A 7,356-nucleotide genomic window follows, 5' to 3' on the forward strand; every position below is an offset into this window, starting at 1 on the left:
ATATATTTTCAGGTAGAAACTGACTGAACTGAAGATACCTGTTGTCTGTCTCCATTGGGCTCCAGGCAACAGGATGTAAATATGGGTAATGAATATTCTGTGAGATCAAGCTGGCATTTTTTTCTGAAGGTGAGAATCTAAGACAATGTATACAATTAAAACCAACAGCCTTGCTTACCAAAAGGAGTCCATGCCTTCTGGCATTCTCTGCTGAATACCTCCTCTGTTCCTCTCCCATGTATATGCATCTCACAGCTTCTCAACAGAGAAGAGAAAGGAGAGAAAAAAAAAAAAGCATAGTAGAACCAGCCAGCGCCAGTTTGTTTTCCATGTTTTCTTTTCTCTGTAAGGGATTAGTTGTAGTAACAGATTTCATGTGCCAGAAAGTGGGTGAACATTAACTATTTTGCCATGCACTGATCCTTCCCACAGCCCTGCAAAATTTGAAATGCAGGAATGGTTATTCATTAACATTTCTTTGTGTCTACAGGAAGTACATTTACTATGTAAACATGTTTTATATAGAGCATACAGCTGTTTTGAACAAGCACTCAATGAAACATAAGAGTACAGTGCCTACACTGCCACTTCAGAAACTCCAAGATACCACAGTATTGTGTTTTGGGAGAACAAACATACAAAGACTTTGCTGGGAAGAAAAGAATAATGGAAGTTTCTTTAAAAAAGCTATCTTTCTTTTAATTTGTTTGATTTTTTCATATYTGAAATGCCTGGGCACTAACTTAGGATGTGCAGTCAGTATTAGAAGTGGGTTTTTCTGAAGCTCCTTACATTGATTTTAGCACAGATTTTATTAAAAGAAGATTCAAGCATCGTCAGATAGTCCACTTCTAACACAGTGAGGTATTTTGCCACAGAAAAACTTATGTAGTGGATTAAAGAGCTATTTTGAACACCTAGAGGAACGAACAAGTTCTTGTCCTGAGAACTTCAATCTCAAATCCGTGAGGAGTTTTACCAGTAAAGCTACTTCTTAGTGCAATAGACGTATTTGTGTCTATGCCTTTCTGCAAACAGCTCCACTAGTCACGCTCTAGCTTAATTGCATTTTGCATAGTGGGACACTTTGGAAAGCTGAGGAACATTTTCACTTTCCAGAAAGAGYGGAGTGTTTTGACTGGGCCTGTGCCTACATGTGACTGAAACTGTTTCACTCCTTTCAGAACAGCAGACTGGTGCATGTACAAAGGCATAGAGACATGACCAGTGGAGGCCATCCATCTAAAGTTCATTATTGATGGGGATCACAGGGCCAAATAGATGAAGTGGGCTGTGGAGATGGTTATATACAGTATGCTGACCCCATGGACTCCACATCACATAACCAGAAATAAAGAGTGAGTGAGCCAGTGTTTGCAAGCTTCTTGTAAATGAACTTTCATTAGAAGTGCACTCATTGTCTGGTTACCATTCAAAGCAAAACAGATGAAATAAAAATAGCAATACCYATGTATTGCTATTTTTTACCTGCCATGGCATTTATCTGCCATGGTACCGTTGTAAACTGTCTGGCTTCGTTGCTTCCCTTTGACTATGTTTAAACTGCAGTCCCTAGGGTGATTACAGAAGCCCATGCAGGCATACCCAAGATAGGGCTRAACATGCTGCAAAGTAGCTGCAAGTGTAGGACTTGGTCCAAGCCAGGCTCACAGCATTTGCCCAGACAGGTTGGTAGATTCACACACAAGAGCAACTGCTCAGGTGTCAGTTGCTCTGAAATGAGTTTGGATTCACCTGGGTGAGCTGTGAGGTCCTGTTGGATCTCATGGTCTGAGGCTTTGGGAATTTGGGATCTTATTCTTGTCAAGCTCTGGAGCAAACCCTGGCATACAGTACGAAGTGTCACTCCCTGGAAGGTGGCCTTGTAAACTCATCTCTCTTGAAATTCACACTCTGCAGAAGGAACTTGACCTTTGCTGAAGTGCCAAAGGCTGGAGCAGGCAGTACTGATGCTCTCTTCTGATGTCCAAAGGCAGGGAGCTATCGGCTGAGCTATGGGCTGGTATGTTGTGGTTTTGTTTAACCTTTAGCTGAGGTAAGCCTCTCTCAGAAAAGCCCAGCATGGGAAAATAAGGTGTTGGTGCTAAGTGTAACTTTTCTAGGTGTAAATTTTATTAAATGCTACGGAAGGGAATGATTGCTAATTATTGTAACAGGGGGGATAATAACATACTTAAACTGGCAAAGTAGTACAACGATAGGAGCTGACAGATGAGGTCATGATTTTTTGGATGAATGGCAGCTGTGCAGGAGTGGAAGATTAATTCTACACAGTTAGTAAAGAAAAAGTACTTCCCCCCCTGCTCAAAAAAATAAAAATAAAAAAGAGGTGAAAAAAGCTGCAGTTGACCCTTCAGGATATAATGCACTTGTGTCAACATGGACTCTGCCCAAACATTGTTCAGCTGTGGAAGCAGCTGGATGCCCTGCCCTCTGGTTTATGTAGCCTGCGGGAAGGGTAAGAGAGAGAGGAGGTGAGGGAAGAGGGAGGGGAAAAAGAGAAGGGAGGGAAGAAGAAGCAAATCCAGTTCACCTCTTAAAACAACACTGCACGCTCAACCAAAAATGTGCTGTGAGATCTGTCAGTGCTTCTTTAGTGGCCTGCATCATTAGGGAAACAGTAACTACCTCAAAACCACAAAAAATGTTTAAAAAAAAAAAAAAGTCTTCCTTTAAAATATTTTGCTTCTGGAGATAGAGAGAATAAAAGCTATTCCTCTCTGGCATGCTACGTTTGCARTCTAATTTATAGTATTCAGTGTAGCATAATGGTGGTCATTTTAATGGTGTATTAATGCTGGAGTCTAGAATATTTATTTGGTTGAAAAGTGCATCTGATACTAYATACATCTCTGGGGAGATGGCTGTAGGATGATTATGGAACTGATGGCCATCAAATTGATAGCATTTCTCTGCCCTCCTGAGTCATCTGCTGTAAAAGTGAGACAGGGTGTTTTCTGGGTAAGAATGATGGTCTCTGTGCTGTCCTCGGGGGCAGATGTGGCCCAGCACCTGCGCTCGGGGTCCATGATAGACAGAGCTGGTACACAATTATCTTCCAGTTTTGCTGCTATTCAAATAAACCAGCAGTTGCTTGATATGGGGAATCATATTTTGAGCTTTAAGATTTTACCACCCACCATTTTGATTTTTTTTGTTTACAGTCTATTATTCATGTTAGAACTATGGGCCAATTTAACCTGATTAGTAATATTTGTAATCCTTCTCCCTTTTCTTTTTCCTTTAGGCTTAAGTTTTCCTTCTGCATTTCCATATGTCAAAAGGCAGAACGCAGAGAGTGTTGCGGTTGTGTTTAATTTAATAAACTATGTATACTAGGTCATAGGAAATGGTGCCCAGTATAGATGCTTGGCATCCCTTACTTTAAAACAGATTAATGTGCGTTACAGATATTTTAGGARTCCCAGAACAGAGAGCATTACAACTGCATCTATTTTATTATTTGTACCATGGTTGTAAGTAAACACACCAGGTAAGATTATAAATGTGGTGACTAAATGTGGTTTCTCACTTTCACTGTGGTGCTATGTACAGATCAGGAGTGAGCAACCATCTTAGCAAATATGCATACCCTATTCATGGGAGTAAACATAAACTGCGTGAAAGGAATGCTACGGAAATTTGGGTAGTTTCATGTCATTGACTTTAATGCAAAAGSATATAGAATATGGGGTGAGAGGAAAGCAGAGTAATTATATCCACAGGGATTGCAGGCATGCCCTTGAAATAGTTACCAAAAAGTACAGAGAGACTCCATCTGTAGCACAAGTTCTGAAGATCTGAGCAGTAATCCCAGTCACCAGGTCCACTCTCCAGCCAGCTCCTGACTGCTGGCACGATAAATGAGGAGTGGCATCGTGTGGGGACACACTGTACTTCCCTGTGCTGCCAGGTTCTTGGAGAACTTGCAGAGGGTGATGCAGCATCTGCCTGTTGCTGCCTTGTGTCCAAAGCAATCAATTGGAATTGCTGGAGGTCTTTACCTCCCTCAAGCATCATTGGCTTTAGCCAGTCAGCCATRGGGAACTGCCGCAGAAATGTGCATTTCAAGGTTGGATGCAGTCCTGTATGTGGGAATACCAAACAGAAAACCACACAAAAATTCCTGTATATGGGAATTCTGCCACACAAATGGGACAAGCTATGGAAGCAACCCTCTGCCTCCTTGCATATTACTGCACCATATGCTATAGTTGCGACTTCTGCAGCTTCATATAAAAGAGGCCAGGARCATCCAGAATGTGTTTGTTCGTGGGTCTGTGACTGTGAGGATTCCTTTGCCAACACTCCTGCAGAATGGCAAGGATTGCTGCTGCTAGCAATCAAGAGGAAGCTATCGTTTCCTTTTGACTTTTGCATACTGGCCTAAGTTCTATTTTTTCAGGTGTTTGTATCCAAAATTTCCAAAGATACATAGTTTCCGCTCCAATTAGTAAAAAGCATTTAGAAATGTCAAGGATAACCATGGCTAGCATGGGTCCCCCAGGTAAAGTCTGCTGCAGTTAAAGGCAACCAGATTGCACACTGTCTTTTTTCTCTGTTTCAAATACCAAAAATAAATCATGCTCCCCTGCTCCTCTGTTTGCTGAATTGTACCAGAACCTTGTTCAGGTTGCTTAGAAACCCGTTTTAGTATGTTTTTCATGGCCTATTCATATGCATCTTTTTCTTATGCCAGTATTACCTGCTAGCTAGGTAGCTCTCCTTTCTACCTAATGTCTATACTTATCACTTCAATGTGTTTATAATGAGGAACCACATCCTTTCTCAGTCTTCATATTGCTAGGCTAAATAAACCAAGCTCTTTTAGTGACCGCTTGTAAAATAGGTTTGTTATTTCCTGGATATACCTAGTAGCCTTTCCCTGCACCTGCTCCGGTTTCAGTTCCTCGTTTATAGGTGACTAGTCTTGCAAAACCCTTCACAGTCTTGCAGATGAGGCTGTACCACTACCTCACATAACGACAGAAATATTTCCCTGGCTATGCTGGAAAAACTTCACATATTACGTGCTGAAAGCATGTCTATGTTTATGATATCTGATATTGAAGTCTGTTGGCTATTTTATGACCATCTAATCAACAAAGGCCTTTTTCCATTTTCCTTTTCCCTTTTCCTTCTAAATAATGGTGCAAGATTAGTTATTTTGCTCCCGAACAAACAGCAAAACACACATTTACCTCTCCCATGCCCCTTTCTCACTTGAAATATTTGTGAAAAACATAGCCATTGATCACACGGCTTCACACAACATGCCTTTCAAAGTTCCTAGGATGGAGCCTACCCAGTCCTTCTTCAGTACACATCTTCTTAGGATATTTAACTTCCAAGCCCATAACCTCTTTTATGTTAGCCGTTCTGCCTCTGCTTCCATCTTTTACGTCAACCTACTCATGAGGCCTGGAAGAGAAGACTCTATTTAGATTTCAGATCATCCCTAGGATATTTGTAATGTCTACTTTGTTATCACTTCAGAGGAGTCTCAGTTGCCATGATTTTCATTTTACTGAAACACCTGAAAAATTTTACTCTTTTAGTTTCTTGGGTAAGGTCTAGGTCAGATTAACAGGAATAATTATAACTAGCGCACTTCTTCATATTAACTTGACATTTTTTAGAGTGACTTCAGGTTATTTTTGAGGTGATTATTCATCCACATGGCTTTGGTGCCAGTCTCACAGGATTCTTCCATAGGTCATAGTTTGACATTTCAACCAGGTTTTGTCTTGGAGACATTCTAGACTTCTTCCTAAATGCCGGTGTCAATGAGACCTGCAGTCCAGCTTGCAACACTAACACCTTCTGTTAAATTCTCAAACTTAATTAAAATCTCAGATCTAATTCCCACTTTGTCTCTTAGGTAGAGATACAAATTAGAAGAAGTCCGCATTGCTTTTGTAAGACTCTCTAAATCACGCTTGGTTTTAGCTAAGCATCTTTTTCGCGGGGAACTTGAATGGCTAATGGAGCTTGTCTGCTCCTGCTATGCCTGGGTGCCTCTGGAGTCAGTGGCAGGTGCTCATGCATGAGTGAGGATGTGCAGATGCCAGGCCAAAGARGGACACCCACCCTGGATTCGGTCCTGCTCCTGCAGCGGCATGTTTGAACAAGGAACAATAACACACTTAGCGATGGCGCAAGTGAAGTTTTACAAGGAGAGCAGGTGTGCTGGCTTGAAAGATAAACTCTTCCCCATGCAACAATAAGATAAATGATCCGAATCTTGTGATTTAGTTAATGTTTCTGTCTTTAGCCTGCTGTGTACACAGCACCCTGCTGGATAAGCTGCCCAGAACTGTGTGCCTCTGTGTGTATAGAGATACAACAGTCAGTAATACCATTCTCTCACCTGGTGTCCTTAACTAAACAGCCTTTAATGATTATATATCATTAATATGTGTTCCGTATTGTACAGTTCAGCAGCTACCTTTCTTTCATTAAAAAAAACCCAGTTCCAACATTAAGCAACATCAGTGGCTGTGACAGTACTATCTTATTTCACTGAAATTTCAGGCTGTCACATTTCTCTAAATCRGTATTTAAATTATGTCTGAATTTAGGCAAATGTTTTTGTTCAGTTGCCTTAAGAATTAGAGTTAATCCATCTTTCTCAGCAAGGGAAAATTCCTCCAGAGGCATCTTGCTCTTTTTTCACTGCTTATTGATTATCATTCCCAGTTTGAACATTACTAGCTGCAGCGATCCAGCTGCATTTGAATAAGCAAAAGAAAAGCCAGCTGGTGCTCTGTTGTTCTGATTTTTATATCAGCATTTTGGTTTCAAAGACATTTATCTAATCTTATTAACTGGCTTTACCAAGAGGATTTCCTCACAGACTTAACTGAGAGAAAACAAATAGACAGTGAGGAGGGGGGCGAAGGAGACTGTCTTCTGTTATTCTGCACAGAAGCACATTCTTACCTACTGGGAGAAAAAATAAATCAGGTTTTCCATTGACTCAAACGCTGGCACATACTGACTAAGGCCAAGCTCTTCATTTTCCGTTATGTGAATGGCCTGTAAGAAGACAAAGTGGTGGCCCATTTCCTTCCATGCACTTGCAGAGAGAGGGCCAGAGGGCAAAACTTGCAGCACAGGGAAAAGCACATGGCAGGGCTGTGCTTGCAAGGGGATGCAGCCCAGTGCCTGGCACATCCCTGCGCTCTCTTTCTCTGGCAGTGGCGCTGGCCAGGGCTCACCCTAACCCTGCTGGGTGCTGGAGCGTGTCCAGTTCCTTCCAGTCTGCTGAGCTGTCCTGCCTTTTGTGAGCAAAATGGCTCTGATACCTCTCTGTGATCTCAGCACCTGGCTTCA

This window comes from Nothoprocta perdicaria, unplaced genomic scaffold (genome assembly GCF_003342845.1).
Source record: "Nothoprocta perdicaria isolate Ctin4 unplaced genomic scaffold, notPer1 scaffold_99, whole genome shotgun sequence".
Lineage (NCBI taxonomy): Eukaryota > Metazoa > Chordata > Aves > Tinamiformes > Tinamidae > Nothoprocta > Nothoprocta perdicaria.